Genomic DNA, 19,328 nt, shown 5'->3' with positions numbered 1-19,328 from the left:
ACACCTATTTTTAGTGACATAAGGCATGAAGCTGGGCCTTTTCCCTCCAATAGCAAAAATACGTTGTGAAAAAATTCCAATTTAGTCTCTGTTGTATGAAAACACAACAGTTTGAGTGATTGAGTGCAATACATCACATATACATGCAAACATGTAAGCAGTGTATCTCAGAGGAACATATACTCTAGTGAAAAGCCACATCCACACTGATATGTTTTCGTTTGAAAACACATTAAAAGTTTACGCCTCTCGTCTACACTAGAACAGTGTTTTCCTCCACCGAAAATTGAGCAAAAACGCTCAACATAACCGCATACAAAAAGATGACATTATGAAGATGAAAACTGAGTTCTCAAATGAACACTGATTAGTGTGGCAGTGGCCTAAGATTCATTAAACCGACCCAAGAACTGAAACGGCAATACAAGCATCTCAGAATCATTCAGATCATAATTTTTTACTCTGGTACAAGAACATGTTGAAAGTCGCAAACAATGGTTGAAGCAAACCAAAGAAGAACATACTGCAGATATATGACAACGTATCAAATAATGTTGTTAAACATAGTTTCATTTTAAAAACACAAAACAAATAATGAACAAAGAAATAAAAAAAACCTCCCCAAAAATGCCTAAATAAGACTCATTGACTAAAACATATTTAATAATTAAAAAAACCGAAATGTACAAGACATACCGATGTTCATTATCCAGCTATAACTAATGTGTCTTTGGACTATAAACGAACAGTGGACCAGCTAGCCTGCATGATGCTAGGCTAGAAACCATAAGCATGTTGGGGTGAGACATTGGCCCAGCGCTTGCTGTCAGGAGACAGACCTAATGTGCTCAGTGTTTGGCTAGGATGGGGGTGGGTGGGGAACCGGAATTGCTTGTCTGAGACCTCTCTCAATAGAAACCGTCAGAGAGACAGCGAACGCACCTACAACCTAGGCAGGGGGGTGTATCCTTTAAATAAAATTCTGCATAACACAGTCTTGAATTGGGGTTTGTACGAAGAGCACAGTGTTTGAAATATAGGTGGTGCAGAAGGGAGGTCCCTTATGGAAGGAAAATAACATATGCTCGCTAAAGATAAAAACGCTCACAGTGACAAATGTCCAGCACATTGAAAAATTGGGTCTATCAGTTCTTCTCGGTCAACACTGCTTGCTAACAGGTAAGTTGCAGTGTTCTGATGGAAAAGGGGAGGAGCTAGGAATCATGCAGCTAAGGCTGCATCCACTCTAATCTGTGTTGAAAACTTTTTTCAGTTTCCCAATGTTAATGTTTTTCAAAGTATGCCGTAAAGGAGAGCATTTACGCACATTCTAGTGTGAATGTGAGGCATAAACAAACCTTTTCAATCAAAACATATCAGTGTGGACGTGACCCAAGATGAACTGCATGATGAACAGTTATTTTTATTTTTATTTTGCCACTTTTATTGATAGATGTCACTGATATACAGTATATGTAGGACTGGATCACTGATGCAACGTTAAACTACCACCAGGAGGTGAAGCCACCGGAAGTGTTCGAGTGTGTATGAATATATTATCACTCAGAGATTTTACATGGCAACTGGCCCAAAACGTAAAAGTTGTTGAGTTTTCTGCATGTCGCAGCGCCGTATTGTGGTCCGTTCTGCATAACGCGGGGGCACACTTTAGCTTATCGCGGCCCATTCGGCCCGTTTCACGCCCGATCCGCCGGACCACTCGGTTCTCCTGATGGCCAGTCCGCCACTGATCGGCGGCAAAGAGAGTCGACCCACCGGGAAAATGCCCGGTATGCCAGATTACCAGTGCAGCCCTGGTGTCACCCCTCCCCCCATCCCAGTTTAATGCTCAAACAATCTGCTAACCTTAACTATAGTGCAATGGGTGAATGACATGAGAAGATGGTCAGAGGTGTCATACAGAGATATTTTTAATGACTTTGTGTTGTCTATATGAGTTTCATGAGCAAGGAGGCATATCGGTACATCAACAGCTTGACGGTAGGATCTTGTGTATTTATGGATGAAGTACTTTTGTTTTAAAATCTCTCCGCTCTGCTTCCAGTTGCTATGACACCATCTGAATACTTTAAAATACTCAAGATAGCTTTTCACAATTCTATAACCTGTAAATCCACTTCGCTAGCTAATTACACTTTGACATCAACACCATAGATATCTATATAGAACTACTAGAATGGAAGTTCAAAGACAACATTTTCAAGATGGCTGTGCGTTAGTTTCTCTGGCGCATAAGGTGAATATTAAATATCTGAGAGGAGGGGGGAAATGGCATTGGGACATGTTGTGAACAAATTTGAACTTGGTCACCCACATGAGCACCACAGCACAACAGTTCAGCGCATACACTAAAAATATTATATTTTACATTTCACATTATAATATTCAAATAATTGTTTTTTTCTCGTTTTTGTTTTAAACATGACACAAGTTCCTTTCAGATTATTCTATAGTAAATAAATATATATATATAATTTTTATAAAATATTTATTTGAACAAAATACATTTTTTTTTATAAATGTAAAAATTATGATAATATTTTTTTTTTTTTATATAATATTCAAAATATTATATTTTATAAATATAAAAAAATATTTGTATGAAACGTATATATAAAGATTTATACCTAATATGTATTTAGATACAGTGCAGCAATAATACGAGGTTATTGTAAATGGTAAGTTTAAGCAATGTGTTGTTGAGGATATAAAGAATGGCATTTCTGTGGCCGCTCTCAGGAATCTGACCCAATATTTAGAGGATTTTATTTTATGCTTGTGCAGTTTGTAGTTGGGGTTATAGCCATATACCCCCCCCCCCCAAGCCCCCCCTCTAGCCTTGAAATTTGTGTCCAACCAACATGTTGATGGAAATCTTACGTTACATAGGAATACACACCACTGAATCACAGTGTGCTTGAATCGGGTAATTCTGTCGGACTATAAATAACCATGACCAGGGTGTGAATGGGAGACATCAGGCGAGGCCAGTGGAGAAAAGGACCTGGTCCCAAAAGGGACCACTCTGCCCATAAAGGGGGGCTCATACAGGGCTTTGTCCCCTGTTTAACTCAGCTTTTTAAAAACTGTTCTTTATGGACTCAGTAAAGCAAACTTGAACTCGTTCTTACAGCCAGAAGAAAGAGATGACAGACAGACAGACAGACAGATAGATAGACAGATAGATAGACAGACATATAGGCAGACAGTCAGCACAACACATAACAGAAGAAAAAGAAGAAAAAAATGCGTTCGTTGTGAACACCCCTTAAAACTTCCCTAGGGTTGCCAGGTTTGCAGTGAAACTTTTATATTCTGTTTCACAGTAATAAGTGTCCCCCTGTTTTCTAATCAAATACGTTTGGGATGAATCTATGTGTCTGACCATACAACAACCCCCCTGACCTTGACCTCTAGGGTCTTTCCTCACCTGCTTCTGAATGGAGCAGCTGTGCCGTCTAGCCAGCGTATGACTGAATATTTTACATTTTAGTCCGTTCCCACACTCAACGGAGACAATATTTAGACAGTCTTTGTGAGGGAGAGTAATGTTTACTTTGCTTATTGTACTGTGATGGCCATTATTTGGTGTCTTGCAATATCTGTCCTTGTTTAGTAATTATAGCCATCTTAATGGCAGGATATGAGAGCGACAAAAAACACAGCCCTAATTTGAAGTTTATTTGTTAAAACCGCACCCTAAAGCTTATACTGTCTACATCTGTCCACATTTTGTGCGCCCAGAAAACCTTTGGTTATGGGACGGTACTTCTGATAATGAGTCATGAGTACCAAAACAATCAGCAATCATTGACAACACTTCATCATAACACCTAAATTCTAATTTCAGTTACTAAATGGAGAGCGAGCTTTCGACTATATTCTAGGAGATGAAGCTTTGCAAATAGTCATGGCCACATGACATCACTCTCTTCTACGCTCAAACTCCACTGCTGTATTCTGAGCTCACAAGACTGAGTACTGCACCCTCCCTCACCCGTCTCCCTCCATCGACAACAAGAGGACCCCTGGATATACTTCTTTTAGACTGTCTGCAACATGCCTGATTGAAATGCAAAATATTTGGGGATAACAGTGTTGGCATATTAGGACATAAACACAAAAATACATTATTCACTGTGGATCACAGAGCATTAGATGAATGTAATTACCTTCGGTTCTGATTTATGGAGGTTTAAGTGACCTGATCTGGCAACACAGTCATTTTCTTCTCATAATCTAACACTGGAATGCGCCTGAATTTAACAGACACCTGTATTCCGGTTGAAGCTGGTGGTCTCTCTGTATGCCTTCATCTGAATATATTTACATGCAAATTGTGCTACGCTGGCAGATACTAAGCACCGTTGAGACTTCGCCGAGAAAGACAGTGTCCAAAAAATCATAATGTGTGAGCGGATCAGACAACGTCTTGACTGAATCAGCCATATATTTACCACAGTGTCACGATCTTACCATAATCCCATAATTACATAATCATAACAGAGCGATCCAGATGGGAAAAGAGCTGCCAAGCAGGACACGATGTGGCGAATGCATTAGAATATGAAGACATTCGATTTTCAATGAAGAATAAACACAAATATATGCAAGCATGTGGTGTATCCATACACAAACACATTGTACAACATAGTGCAAGTTCATATATGCAAGTACACAAAAAGACCCACACAAATACAAAAAAGGACATTAATATTAATAAATAAAGGGTTTTCCACAGCTGATACCAATGCTGATATTTACAATGCAGGATGGCTGATGGGCAAAATAATTCCTAAATATATACAAATAAATAATACAAATATATGACTTATATTCATATTTATTATGGTAAAATATTATGGCAATTTATTTTGTTAATGCAATATAAACTAACATGAACTAGCAATGAGCGATAATATATTGGTAAATTAACATTAACCAAGATTAATAAATTCTTTAACAAATCATTATTCATTGTTAGTTCGTAATTCCAAATTCATTAGCTAATTTTAACGAATAGAACCGTATTGTAAATTATTACCCATTCAGATGACTTGAATTTATAACTAGAAATACCTAAAATTTTTTAGAAAATATATATTGTGCCAGGTAGGCCTGTTGGTTTCTACAATGACCAGTTCATGCTACACTTCTTTATACCACAAATTAATGTTGTATACTTAAAGTGTCATTCAGTCAGAGAGTAGTCCCACATATAGAACAAATGAACATGAGGAACTGAGGGGGTCAGTGAGGAGGAGGTGAAGACCTAGAGGCGAGCGAGTGTTAACCCCAGCTGGGCGGACATTTTGTTGACATGCTGATAGGGATTTAAGCAGTGGGTGGGTGTGTGTACGTATGCGTGGATGTGCTAGGTGAGAGAATGAGCCTGAAAGGGGTGAAGAATCGCGAGAGGCTCACAACAGTGGTGCTTCTAAGCTTGATTTGAACACGAGCTGAGACGATTATGGAGAACAGGGATGAACAAGGAATTGGGGGACTCTCTGGAAAAGATGGGAACCGTTCCATTGAGATGCTGGTGTGGGGGTTGGTGGACGGGGGGCTTTTTCAGCTGAGCTAATGAAGCATAGGTGGAGATGAATAATGGAATCTTCCAGAGGGTGGGCTGGTGCCTTCATCCGCTATTCAAAAACTTGGTTTCTTTAGACAGACATGTTGAGAGCATGAAAAGCCCTCCTCTTAAAGGGATATCATTGTTTACACTGCAGGAGTCGGACAGCGTGAACAAATGTGGCATAGCGACAACGCTGATGAATATAAAACTGCGTTTGGAGTTCGGAGTCATTTCAGCCTCGCTACTGATGTGTTCAATAAATGACCATGGACTTGAGTCAATAACATTTGCACATGAGAATTAATTGAAAAGTGAAGTGTGTAATTTCTGTGCCTCTAATTTCACCAAGAAAACGGCAAAATAATGATGGTCTTCAAACAAGTTTTTGGAAAACTCCCTCAGTCTGTCATTGGTCAACAAATAGAGACAGACTCACGCCATTGGTTGAGCCACTGTTGCTATGTCGGCCTGGTCAAGATTCTCAAAACAAAAAGAGTAATGTTTTGAAAACGCCACATTGTTTATACATTTTGGTGAAATCAGCCTAAAAATGGCTCGGATTAGAGAAAGTGACTTTGAAAAAATTATATATATCAATTTCAAAAATATATTCCGGGTTTAATAAAGGTAGCTACCATAAACAAATATTTTGATCCTTTCCTTTAAAGAGCAAAAGTTAGTAGGTTACAGTGAGGCACTTTAAATGGAAGTGAATGGGGGCCAATTTCTTTACATTAAAATCCTCACTTTTCAGAAGTATAGCCACAAAATTATTTCTTTTTTTAATGACACTTTAAACAACTTTACAGCTCAAATAATACATGTGTTTTCACAGAAGAATTAATGTAAGTGCTTTTATAAAATTATGCGCTTCACATTTCTGCCTTTAAACCCTCCAACAATTGTCCCCATTCACTTCCATTGTAAGTGCCTGACTGTAATTGTTTATTTTTTATTTTTAAAGGAGGAACGAGTCAAAATTAAGTTTTGTGGTAATCAACATTATGTCACAAATGCTGTCGATTGAGCTTAATTTTTATTGAACTCGGAATATTCCTTTAACATATGATACAGCTTTGACAAAAATATAGCAGCTAAGACTTTCCTTAGGGTTGCCAGGGTTGCAATTGAGCACTTACATCATCTGTTGCCGTAAAAAGTGTTATTTAACTCTTATTTGCTTATCAAGTAAGTTCAGACATCTGACCATACAACAACCCCCTGATCTTGACCTCTAGGGTCTTTCCTCACCTGCTGCTGAATGGAGCAGCTGTGCCGTCTAGCCAGCAAATGACTGAATATTTTACACTTTTACAAGTCCGTTCCCATGCTCAACAGAAACAATATTTAGACAGCCTTTGTGAGTGAAATTAATGCGCTTGTTGTTCTGTGGCAGCTATTATCTGGCATCTTTCTTGCAATATTTCTTCTCATCTAGTCATATTTGCAATCTTAATAGCAGAATAAGAGAATGACAAAGAACACACAGCTCTAAACCAGAAGTGGGTAGACAGGGCTGGACTGGGAAGAGAAATCGGCCGTGGATTTTACATGGCTACTGGCCCAAAAAAGCAGTTATTTTCTGCATATCGCGGTACCGTTATGCATAACATGGTGACTCATTCTAGGGTCATTATCACGGCCCATTCGGCACGCTTCGCGGCTGACCCACCGGCCCGCTCGGTTCTCCCGATGGCCAGTCCGACCCTGATCGGCCCCAAAGTGCGTCGGCCCACTGTGAAAATGCCCGTTATGCCAGATTACCAGTCCAGCCCTGTGGGTAGAGTAGTCAAGTAAAAGTACAATTACTTGAAGAAAAAAATACTTAAGTAGAAGTAAAAGTACTAACATATATAATTACTTGGGTAAGAGTAAGAAAGTATCCAGTTAAAAATGTAGTGAGTAACTCGTTACTTTCACAAATTACATAATGGACGTTTACTCCCCTATATTCCATTACATAATACACATTTAACATGTACAACAGAATAATTATTATTAATGGAAGTCTTCATTCACCATCATGTTGTTCCACACCTGTATGACTTTCTTTATTCCATGCAACACAATAATGAGATTTTAGACTGAATGTTTTGAAAGTGAATGGTGACCGAGACTGTCAGTCTCTAACATTCTGTATAACATCTTTTGTGTTCCACAGAATACAAAGGGTCACACAGGTTTAGACCAACATGAGATTTGGAAAATTATGACAGAACATTAAATAATGGCTGAGATATCACTTTAAAGGTATAGTTCGCTCAAAAATGAAAATTATCTCAGCATTTACGTGAGTAAATCCTCTTGCCATCCCAGATGCGTATGACTTCCTTTATTCTGCAGAACACACATTATGATTATTAGAAGAATATTTCAGCTCAGGTCCATACAATACAAGTGAGTGGGTGCCAAAACGTTAATGCTCCAAAAAGCACATAAAAGGAATCATAAAAGTAATCCAACATTTTGTGCCAACATTTTAAAGTTAAAAAAAAAAAACATAAATCAGCATAAATGTAATCCATAAGACTCCAATAGTTAAATCCATATCTTCAGATCAATATTTGTAATTTTTTGCTATACATTCTTCTCCCTGTATATACAGAGAAGAATATGAACCACCAAAAACACAAGAAGAATGTGATATGTTTCTCATCCACACCTATTAATTCACTTCAGAAGATATTGATGTAACTACTGGTGTCTTATAGATTACTTTTATGCTGACTTATGTGATTTATTTCTCTTAAAAATGTTGGCACCCATTCACTTGCATTGCATGGATCAAAAAAGCTGAGATATTCTTCTAAAATTGTTTTAGGTATTTCATTTGAGTTCAGTAGATGAAAGAAAGTCACATCTGGCACAAGGTAAATGATGAGAGAATTCGCATTTTTGGGTGGACTATCCCTTTAAGGGCCTTTGTCAGATCTGGATGAATTTGTCAATATGAAGAGAGGTTTAGAAACATTTCAGCCCTGGTCGCGGTATACTCATTGTATCTGAAACCACCCCCCATCCACTAAATACTGCACTATTTGAATGTCAAAAATCATTACCTGATTAAAATAACATAATATCATATTGAGAGGCAAAACATACAGATACATTTTACTTACATTTTGCCATTAAGATGAAGAATTCTTTATTTACTAAATAATTCACTAAGTTGATATTATTTTAACTCAGGAGATTGCTCACAGTGGAAATAATAATTCGGTTATAACATGTAGTTTATGATAATTTGGTCAGATGAGGTTGCTATATGCACAGAAACGCTTGTATTGGAGTTTAAAGATACTAAAGTATAACAAATAAATACAATAATGTACATTTGATCAAATGTGTTTACTCTTTATCTGAACATAAACAGTTGCTGAGATATAGTGCACTCACTGCCATTCACTATATAGGAAATAGTGAATGAGAGAACGATTTCTGATACAGCCACTCTCTTCACCATACGATCAACTTGAGTCCACACATCTCTTGTGCGTGCACCTCTCTGTGCACTTCTCTGTGCACACGCAGAAATGCTGTCTGTTCACGCTCCAGTTGTCAATCGCGCGAACGGCAGAGCAAAAGGTATTTACACTTAAGTGAATCGGATTTATACAGTTAATCAGCCCAAAGTAGCTGTGATAGTTTCCAGTAAATGTGTAAATACTGCTTATGAAATGCAGGACGCAGTAATGTAACAACAGGAACGCTGCCCATTGTAATGAAGTAAAAGTACATTTTTTTCCATTAAAAATGTACTTGAGTGAGAGTAAAAAGTACCCACTTTTTACTAAACGTAAAACATTTTCCAAGCAGTTACTCAAGTAAATGTAGAACGTTATTACCCACCTCTACTCTAAACCTTGCCCCAACTTTATACTTCCTGTCTACATCTGTCCATAACCTGTACACCCACAAAACCATTAGTTACGGAACATAACTTTCTCATTCCCTGCCTCTTTCTCTCTATCTGTCTATATTGTTCCACGTCTACTTTCACTTCTTGCCACGTGGACAGACCCAAGCTGGACTGAAGCAACATTTTGAGGCGAGTGGAGGTGCAGTTCGGGGGCATTTTCATTACAGTCAAATCTCAGGCCCGGCTCTGCAACGTCTCCCCAAGTCGACAGTTTAATCATACAAACAGCACTCCATTCTCATTTCCACCACTCTCCTTCACACATTCCACTCCTTGCTTCAAAATTCCCTGCCCCACACACACCGCATGCAGCGTTGTGTTTTGGGGGGCTTAAAAATGACATAATCAGTGACTTGGATAAATGTCTGCTTCCATCCAACTGTAATCAGCCGGGGTTGAAGCTAGCTGATTTTATTGGGTGCGTGCTGCTTTACCCCAGATGTCTCACTGATACTTAAAACATTCTTTCTCTACTCAATGTAGCACAATTGGAAGCTTTTGATAATGCAAGCATAGAGTCAAATGTTGACATGCTATTCAGCAAATTCTCTGCGTTATTGAACATCCTTTGGTAAATCTGCTTAACATTACAAAATCAGCTACTAATATGTACAATCATCTGGATGAATGCACATATTACACAAACATTTAATATTACCTCTATTCTAGACAGCCAACAGCACTGTTGGCTAGTGTAATCATCCAATATGCTAGGCTTAAAAAGCTGGCAAATCTAAATCAAATTATCTTTAATATTTTCAATGAGTCGTTATTTCTCAAAATTGTGAGTTAATAACTAGAGCCACAGTGTTGCTCAAAACATTTTCTTTTATTAAACCATTTATTTTCTGTAAATACAACCCAACATAGTTTCACAAAAACTCGTAATAATTTTTACAAGTTGGCGAAAGGTACAACTTTTATTCCCATTTGTGACCAACCACTCAAAAAAATTATTTAAATCGATACAATAAAGGCATGAAATTTTAGCTAGCCTCTTACTGTATGAAAATCGCAGGTGATCAGCAGTTGCAGAAATACTCAAACCATTTTATCTGGCACCAACAATCATGCCACGGTCCAAATCACTGAGATCAGATTTTTTCCCCTATCATGATTGATGTTGATGTGAACATTAACTGAAGCTCCTAACTCGTATCTGCATGATTTTATGTACTGCACTGCTGCCACACGATTGGCTGATTAGATAATCGTATGGATGTTTGTTGGTGCCAGACGGGCTGGTTTGAGTATTTCTGTAACTGCTGATCTCCTGGGATTTTCACACACAACAATCTGTAGAATTTACTCAGAATGATGCCAAAACCAAAAACCATCCAGTGAGCGGCAGTTCTGTGGACAGAAATGTCTTGTTGATGAGAGAGGTCAACAGAGAATGACCAGACTGGTTCAAACTGACAAAGTCTACAGTAACTCAGATAACCACTCTGTACAATTGTGGTTACTGAATGCTATTCTGAGATGCAGGTTGGCACTGTTTTGGCAGCACAAGTGGGACCTACACAATATTAGGCAGGTGGTTTTATTTATGTAGCTGATTGATGTGTATATATATATATATATACACACACAATGTATATAAATATTATGAATAAATATCTGCTGCTAATATGCATGCAACTGGATAACTTTGGATGTGCAATGGGGTAAATGTGCATATCATTCACACACATTTTAGTTACCATATATGCGTTAGAAGTCTTCAGTAGATTCTAGATTCCGTTAGAAGTCTTTAGCCTAGCAAGTCACTTGTCAGATCACAGGAGGAATAAAATCAAATCAAATAATAATAAAGAAAAAAAAAACCTGCATATCGCCCTTGCAAAACTGAGCAATGCCAATAAATGCTTTTAGCAACTATTACTTCTGTGGGTGGACCACATTCAATCAATAACCAAGCAAATAAAAGCAGCGGGCACTCAGAGCATTGAACCCCCCTTATAACGGGGAGACGGTGCTGAGGCACGGCAAACATTAAAACATTAAACCTATAAGGTGGTCTCCACACAGAGGGGAGCTAGAACACACTCGCATGACGCTACAGTGCTTGTGGAATGTAAAAGCAGACTGTTCTTCTTGAAAGCTGATCAAGAATTGGAAAAATGCTTTCTTTTGATAGAACATCTATCATTTTTAGATTTCGATGGAGTGTTGGAGACAGTATACCACTTGTTTGAGATAGTTCGGTCTAGTTGTTAATCTTTAAGATTTAAGACAATTGGACATGTAAAACAGCCAGAAGAGGTGAGATTTAATTGTGAGAACAACAGCAAGCCTGCTAATGGTTACTATGAACAGTAAAAAGCTGTAGTTTAGATGTAGATGTAGTAATAATTTTTTAAATACCCTAAAATGTTATACTTTCAGATTTTTTTTTTCCAGTATGTATTGTATGTATTGTTACATGTTTTAATGGTTTAATAAATATAATCAAATATCTGGTTGTTTTCTTTTTATTGATTTGATATATACTGCTATTTGTGCCTGTGCCATTTGTGCTTTTTTCAACCTTTTCATTTAAAAATGTTACTGCTGAATTGAAAAACTGAGAAATGAGTTTCCCACCTCACCATTGATACTGGATACTGAACACCATAAGAAAACATGTCCCCCTACAATATTTAAATTAGTGGTTGACAAACATAGGGTTAAAATGTAACCCCACTTATTGTTGTATAGTTACAGCCTTGCAAAGTACTAATAAATATTAATGGTTACTAACCCTAAAGCTCATTTTTAAAAGCATTACTGTACAAACATTTCCATTTTGTACAGTAAGACATAAGCTGAGGGACCATTTTCCAAAGTAGTCGACAGCATGCTGATCGAGCTTAAGTTGTACTCAATCCAGAAAATTCCTTCTTATAATGTGACAACAGCCAGTACCCATATACAGTATGGTGTCAACCATATGCTGTCATCAGGTGGGATAATAGCGGACATTGTCCTTGGCTCTGTGATGAAGGGGGGCCCACTAAATGTGTCTTTAAATCGAATAATATGGTGAGGGCACATCCATAAAAATGTGGTCCCGTACCCTGTGAATTCAAGACATCACAAAGCTAATCATGGGCAAATCTCATGCTGTCCACCATTGGTTCACACCTGTACAGAGGGGGTGGGTTGTAGGTTAACATATCGAAGGGTCTTGGTGAAAATGTGGCCTTCATTCTGTCACCAAATGGGCGGAACACTTGCCCCACTGTCCCCTCCTTTCCTCTCCCGCCTCTGCAGGCTACTAAAAGGATTTACTGTACTCAGCCTCCCTGCCTAGCTTTTTGTTGAATTATGCATAACTGTGCTAGTGTACTCACCCACATGGCTAGGAGTGTGATTAGCATAAAAGGTTTTTGTTTTTCTTTTTTCTTTTTCTCAGGTGGGAGGGGGGCATTTTTGTGCTTTGCAGAGAATTTGAATAGCACAAGATTTGTGGCGTGTGAAAGTGAGAGAGTTTGTGTGATTGTTTTTGTTTAGGGGGGCCATGGAGTGTGGTAGCCTTCCTAGCGTGTCAGGCTATATATAAATTTGTCTGGCTTGCTTAAAACATATGGGCTCCCCAGCTGTTGTAAATATGTAAATACAGAATGAACGCAGACTGTCTGACCCAGACGTACCACTCGGTTGCTAATATGTGCTTTAGACATGTAATTGTCCAGACAGATGCGAAGCACCCCATGCACCACCCCACCCCCTCCACCCCAAATATAACAGCCCCCCATTATTTAAACCAGTTCATCCTAGCCACACTACCAAACTCACCTATAAACTACAAATTATATGACCAATAAGAGTGACTGCTGTTCTAGGCAGCTAACAGCACTGTTAACCACTCTCAATAGCATCCAATATGTTAGCTTTAAAAAAGCGCACAAACTAAAACAAAGAAAAGTGATCTATGATCATTTAAACTAGGCTTGGGCGGTATGACCGAAACCTTATGGTATGACCAAATTGCATCTTTAAAGTTATTTTGTGCAAACATAGCTTCACATTATGTATTATGTATTATGTAGCACACGATTAAAAAAACAAGTTAACAAAATAGTTAACAAGTTGGGGGCCTGGGTAGCTCAATGAATATTGACACTACCACCCCTGGAGTCGCAAGCTCGAATCCAGGCTGTGCTGTGTGAATCCAGCCAGGTCCCCTAAGCAACCAAATTGGCCCGGTTGCTAGGGAGGGTAGAGACACATGGGGTAACCTCCTTGTGGTCATGATTAGGGGTTCTCTCTCTCAATGGGATGCGTGGTAAGTTCTGCATGGATTGCAGAGAGTAACATGAGTCTCCACATGCTGTGAATCTCCGCAGTGTCATGCACAGCGAGCCACGTGATAAGATGCGGGATAGACTGTCTCAGAAGCGAAGGCAACTGAGTCTTGTCCTCTGCCACCCGGATTGATGTGAGTAACCGCGCAACCAGGAGGACCTACTAAGTAATTGATCTACAGTTAATTCAGTGAGTCTAAGATTAATTTCCTCTATCGTTATCAACCAAAATGGTATGGTTAGAAACTAGTCATTTTTGACTGCTACAATGCTATGATTTCAAGCACAATCATTCACAGTAATTGAGGACTTCTTTGCGTAAACAGCACATACTGTACATCTTAACTGAATCAAATCAATTAAAGGAATAGTTCATCATAAAATGACTATTCTGTAGTAATTTAATCATATTGTTCACAATCCTTATGACTTTCATCTGTAGAACACAAAAGGAGACATTTTGTAGAATGACAGCCTCAGTCACCATTCACTTTAAATGTATAAGAAAAAAGATGTAGTGAAAGTGAATGGTGACTGCCAATGCTAAAATTCTGCATAACATCTCCTTTATGTTAACTGGTAGAAATAAACTTTAATTTTAAATAAATTAGTTTAATTTGGCTTTGAACAACCCTATCATTATCCAGCTAAAAAAAGAAGAGCAGAGATATTGTACATGGACTCGACCACTCAGGCTAACTACTTAAGCCCCATTTAGATCTTCAGCTTCACCGACATGATTGTAATAACACAAGTGTGAAGTTTTGTATCGTGAGGAGGAACACATTGTTGCCCGGTGAGCGTTTGTGTGAAGGGTGCGGACTGTTGGGTCCCACGGCACAGCAGTGCACCAGGGCCTACGGTGAGGAGTGCTGCGCATGCTAATGAGGTCATTATGGGAAGCTGTCTGGACCTGGGCCCTGCGAGTGAGGGATTTACGTGGCGGAGCCTAGCTAGACTACCTAGTCGCAGATGTCACAGATGGCACAAACATTAGATGCTTTGTGTGCGTTAACGGCATATTTTTCTCCCATTTCAAATGACAGAATGTTACCATGGCTCTACATAAATAAGGACAGACTGTACAAGGATACAAATGACAATTGAAGCATGCGCATATACTGTGCATGTTTAAAAGCAGGGAAGCACCATGAATTATGGCTGGTGTGCTTCTGTGCAGTTGCCCCAACCAATAACGGCAAGGAAAATAAGCATATGCAAATGCAATTATCTGGAATCTGCATATTGACCATTGATTAGGCAGATGGGCAGAGCTTAAGGCACCACCATTTTGGCGGGGAGACAACTGGCAAGCAGCGGCAGCCATTTTGTTGAAGATGCTGCCCAGCAGAGACGAGACGGCATGGTACGCATCTATAAGTTTACAACGAAAATCTGGCAATTAGTAACATGGGCATCGTGTTTACTTTCAAGCCTATGCTTAACATAATACAAATCATGACATTGGACATCCCAGCTTTGCTGAAAAAAACTGAATTTCCATGCTGGTCCAGACTGGTTTGTGCTGGTTAGTGTTGGTTTGATGCTGGTCTATCTGGTGGACTAATATTTCATTGCATTAGATTTCTGGTGAAGCTGAAATTTTCCAAAGGCTAGTTAAGAAGCCTTGTAGCCTTGTAGAAGCCCAGCACACTATATCCCATGGATGGATACCAGCATCCAAAGCACAACATATGAAGTTTATCAAAGCAGAAAGACCAAATGCAAAGCTGATAACAATAAACTCATGCATAAAGATTACAGAAATCTCTCCTTACCAACTTCACTTCTTTGTTGAAAGGGTATCTCCATTTCCAGTGGGCATCCACAGATATAAGACCATCCACTGCAACCAGCATGCAATGCAACCCATCAATGCAACCTTGCTTCATCCATTTTTGAGTTGTCAGCATATTACTTCATTGACATTTCAGAGTCTTCCACATCCCAAGCAGGATGTTCACGAGGGCTTATTAGGAGATTTTCGACCTCTGTGCTCTATCAATGACTTGCATTGTCATCCCCTTGGTCTGCAATATTGTTAATGCCCATCAAATGCCATGGCAAGGGCTGAAAAGTGATATAAAGTACCCAGCAAAGGTGAGTGCCAAGCCATTCTCTACAAATCAAGGCCAAGTCCTTTTCCAAGCTCTCGAACGTTGGTGATTATTAAAAAAATTCATCTGAAAAAGGTTAAAAATGGGTTCAACCTGTTCACTCATCCCATCTGATGTAGAGCACTTTGTGCATACTTATGAGGAGAACCATTAAAATAGAAAGACCTCTTGATTTAGCGTAAAAGAGATCTCCGTGAAGCACTCATTCAAACAGTCAGGGGGAATGTGCACTTATGGTGAAAAAGGAATCAAAGACAGGGGAAAAAAAGGCCTTTGACATTCTTTTTTTACTCATTCTCCTAGTTTTATCAAGTGATGCCGGGTCTGGAAAGGCCCTCTGGCAGAACCACACATACACTCGCTGTTGCATGAAGAACAGTAAGGCTCTTGGCCCATTCTTTAGCTGATGCGAGTTGACTGAGATTGGGTTGAGGAAGAGAAAGTTGAGTACGCTGGCTCCCATGGCGCCATGACTGGAGGCAGTGTTTGGCGACCCCTGGCAGAATCTCTCCTCAGTATTGATTTCTCTCCCTCCTCGCTGCTGAGGAGCTGGTAGCCGGCGGGGAAAGCGAGCCGCCTCACCAGCCCACTCCGACGCTCCCTGGCTGGCCCCTGCCGTCTCTCAGAGGCCCGAAGACGGAGAGTTGGGACTGATAGAAGAGAGCCCATGGCGGTCCGCAGCTGCGTTCACCTGCTCCGGGTTGACTTCTCCACCACCATCGCAACTCCCACTCTTCGCTCGTCTTACGCCTTCTGCCAAAACAACAACGTGAGAGAGAGAAAACAACTTTAGCGTAACTTTCAGTATTTCGCCCTTTGCAGATGTCAGTCCATGGCTTTGATCAGGGAGATGTGCAAGGTGAATGTTTTGGCATCTGCTCTCAGTTAGTAATGTGAACTTTCTAACCTTGGAATAAAAAAAAAGCTGAGGCAGGAGATTTTTTGAGTTAAGGATGTCAGGCTGAAAGAAACTGTCTGCCAAGTGCACTTATGCTGATGCTTTCCACATACATTGTAAGTAAATATGCCTTTAAACAGGCTTTTTTTTACATTGGTGGTGAGTTAGTTGCAATGCTTGTAACATCACAGACAAGGGAAATATTTTACTGTTTTTTTGTTTTGCTTCTGTATTCTCTGAAATTATTTTAAATGATAGTTAAAAGGACATTCCTTTATGGAGTCTCGGACTCATTGTGCATTTAAAGTGTGAAAAATATTAGCCAAACCCAGGGTTCCCAAATCTTTTGACTAATTAATTTCCATTAATTTTACAGTCATTTCTGATAACTTGCTAAGAATTTTACAGAGACTGACCTTACAAAAAGCAACTTCTTGCAGATGGAAAAACCTGGATATATCAAGGTTTTGCATGACTGTGGGAAGCCTATGAAATCATCCCAAAACATTTGGATATTACTCAATTGCCAAAACTCTGATTTATTATTTTAACCGTTCAGAAAACCACTAAAGCATTTTTTCACGTGTTGCAAAGCAGAGAAATTTGGGTCTCAAAATGACAAAGATTTAGAGCGCAACTGTGGGGGCGAGCTGCATGTCTCAGACACAATAATACTATTCATTGGGTCCAGACATGGGTGTTAACACCCCTCTGGCAGCACACAATGGGGCTCCCTAGCATTGAGACAGCCTCGCTGATATTGTTAGTTCAGGGCAGCGTTTTGCTGGCTGCAGGAGAAAACGTCGACATTGTGCTGGGCCGGCAGGACGGGCGGAGGGAGGTGAAAGGCGAAGAAAGGGAGATCAGTGTATCTGTCAGCTTGGAGGGAGAGGACAGGGGCAAAAAGGGGGCTGAGAACGGAAAGGGAGGGTGACTGGGTCACTCCATGGCATTGGACTTGTAAAAAAGAATAGAAAAAAACCCTAAAAAGAAAAAGGGGTGAGAAAAAGATTGCACTATAAATATTATTGAAGGGGGATAGAGATGGGAAGGAGGCGGTGGGTACAAAAGGGGTCCAGGCATAATCGGAGACGAAGGCTGCAGCTAGGGAGCCGCTTTCTGTGTTTAGATGGATTTCATGCCTGCCATAGTTACAAAGCACAGGGGAACAATGTAAATGTGTGGCAATGGAGAAAAAAAGAGAACATATTCAGGGAGCTTACAAGAGAGAGCGTGAGAGAAAAAGAGGGATGAAAACAGGGAGGGCGCTGCTGCAGTCTCCTTGTGGTCGAGATCAGGTATGGCTCTGACATCCAAGTACCGCGAGATGTCTATCTCACCAGCTTCCCCCATCTCTCCTATATGTGCGTGTGTGGACCAAGCGAGAATAGAGGAGAGGAAAGGAGGAGGGTGGGGTGATTCAAAAGAGCTGTGTAAAAACGATCAGTAGCCACGTTTAAGGGATATTTCACCCATAAAAGACTATTTGTCATTAACTCGCCCTCATGTTGTTTCAAACTCGTATTACTTTTTTTTCATGGAACACAAAAGGAGATGTTAGGCAGAATGTTAGCCACAGTCACCATTCACAGTCATTGTATGGAAAGAAGCACTGAAAGTGAACAGTGAATGAGCCTGTCAGTTCCTACCATTCTGCCTCTCGTTTTGTTTTCCATAGAAGAACCAAAATCTTACAGGTTTAGAACGAGGGGGATTACAAGACAGAATTCACCTTTAAGTAAACCTCAGAATTAAACACTGTGCTGAAATTGAGCTTTAATTTTCACATATATGGCATGTGAGTAAAAAGAACTCCAGATCCAATGCGGAGCAAACTGTACAAAAGGAAAACTATAAAAGCACTGCCTCTCTGTTATACAACAGCAAGGCCAAGCAATCTCCCCTTGTGAGTTTCTATGTGATCTTGCACGTAGGTTAAAGAAAATCTGTGAAAACATGCAATCTGATTCTTCATACAAAACAATAAATAAACAAATAAACACCTATTCCACTGGCAATTAGTAACATGGGAACTATTCCACCAGTTCTGTCCATAAACAAATAATGCACACATAGACTTCCATACATAAATAGACTCATACATGGACACACACTTTTTCTAAAGAGCTCCAGTTTCAAGGTATCCTCTCTCTCTGTGCACAAAACCAACCCTGCTTCTCAAGAGCACTACTTTCTGAAACGCTACTGTTTGTTTCCCTTCTGGTTAACACCGAGCATTTGTTCCCATGGCAACCTCACCTCCTCTTCCTCACCGTCTCTGATTGACGGCGGGGCAGCGGAGGTGCGGCTCTGCTGAGGACACGCCCCCCTCCATATCACTGCATTCCACGGAGGAGAAACACACATCCTCAATCCCATTCAAAGCCCTCATGAGAATGTGATCCAGCTATTCTACATCAGTGCAAGTGTGAGATTATGGTTAAGATTACTCCTTTATATTTAGATGCAATTAACTGCATAAAACAATTTCAGGTAAACAATTTTA

The 19,328-nt window shown here is 39.7% G+C and overlaps 1 long non-coding RNA gene across 4 annotated transcripts in view; it reads right to left on the bottom strand.

Moving 5' to 3' along the window:
* Positions 1-19,328, bottom strand: part of LOC127639939 (uncharacterized) — a 44,654-nt gene that overhangs the window by 1,765 nt on the left and 23,561 nt on the right. For all 4 annotated transcript variants that reach the window (XR_007970030.1, XR_007970029.1, XR_007970027.1 and 1 more), the window contains one exon: positions 15,586-16,677. This is a non-coding gene — a long non-coding RNA (uncharacterized LOC127639939). The remainder of the gene's footprint in view (positions 1-15,585; positions 16,678-19,328) is intronic.

This window comes from Xyrauchen texanus, chromosome 48 (genome assembly GCF_025860055.1).
Source record: "Xyrauchen texanus isolate HMW12.3.18 chromosome 48, RBS_HiC_50CHRs, whole genome shotgun sequence".
NCBI lineage: Eukaryota > Metazoa > Chordata > Actinopteri > Cypriniformes > Catostomidae > Xyrauchen > Xyrauchen texanus.
The sequence above is the reverse complement of the archived record's forward strand: the minus strand, read 5'-3'. Positions and strand labels throughout refer to the sequence as shown.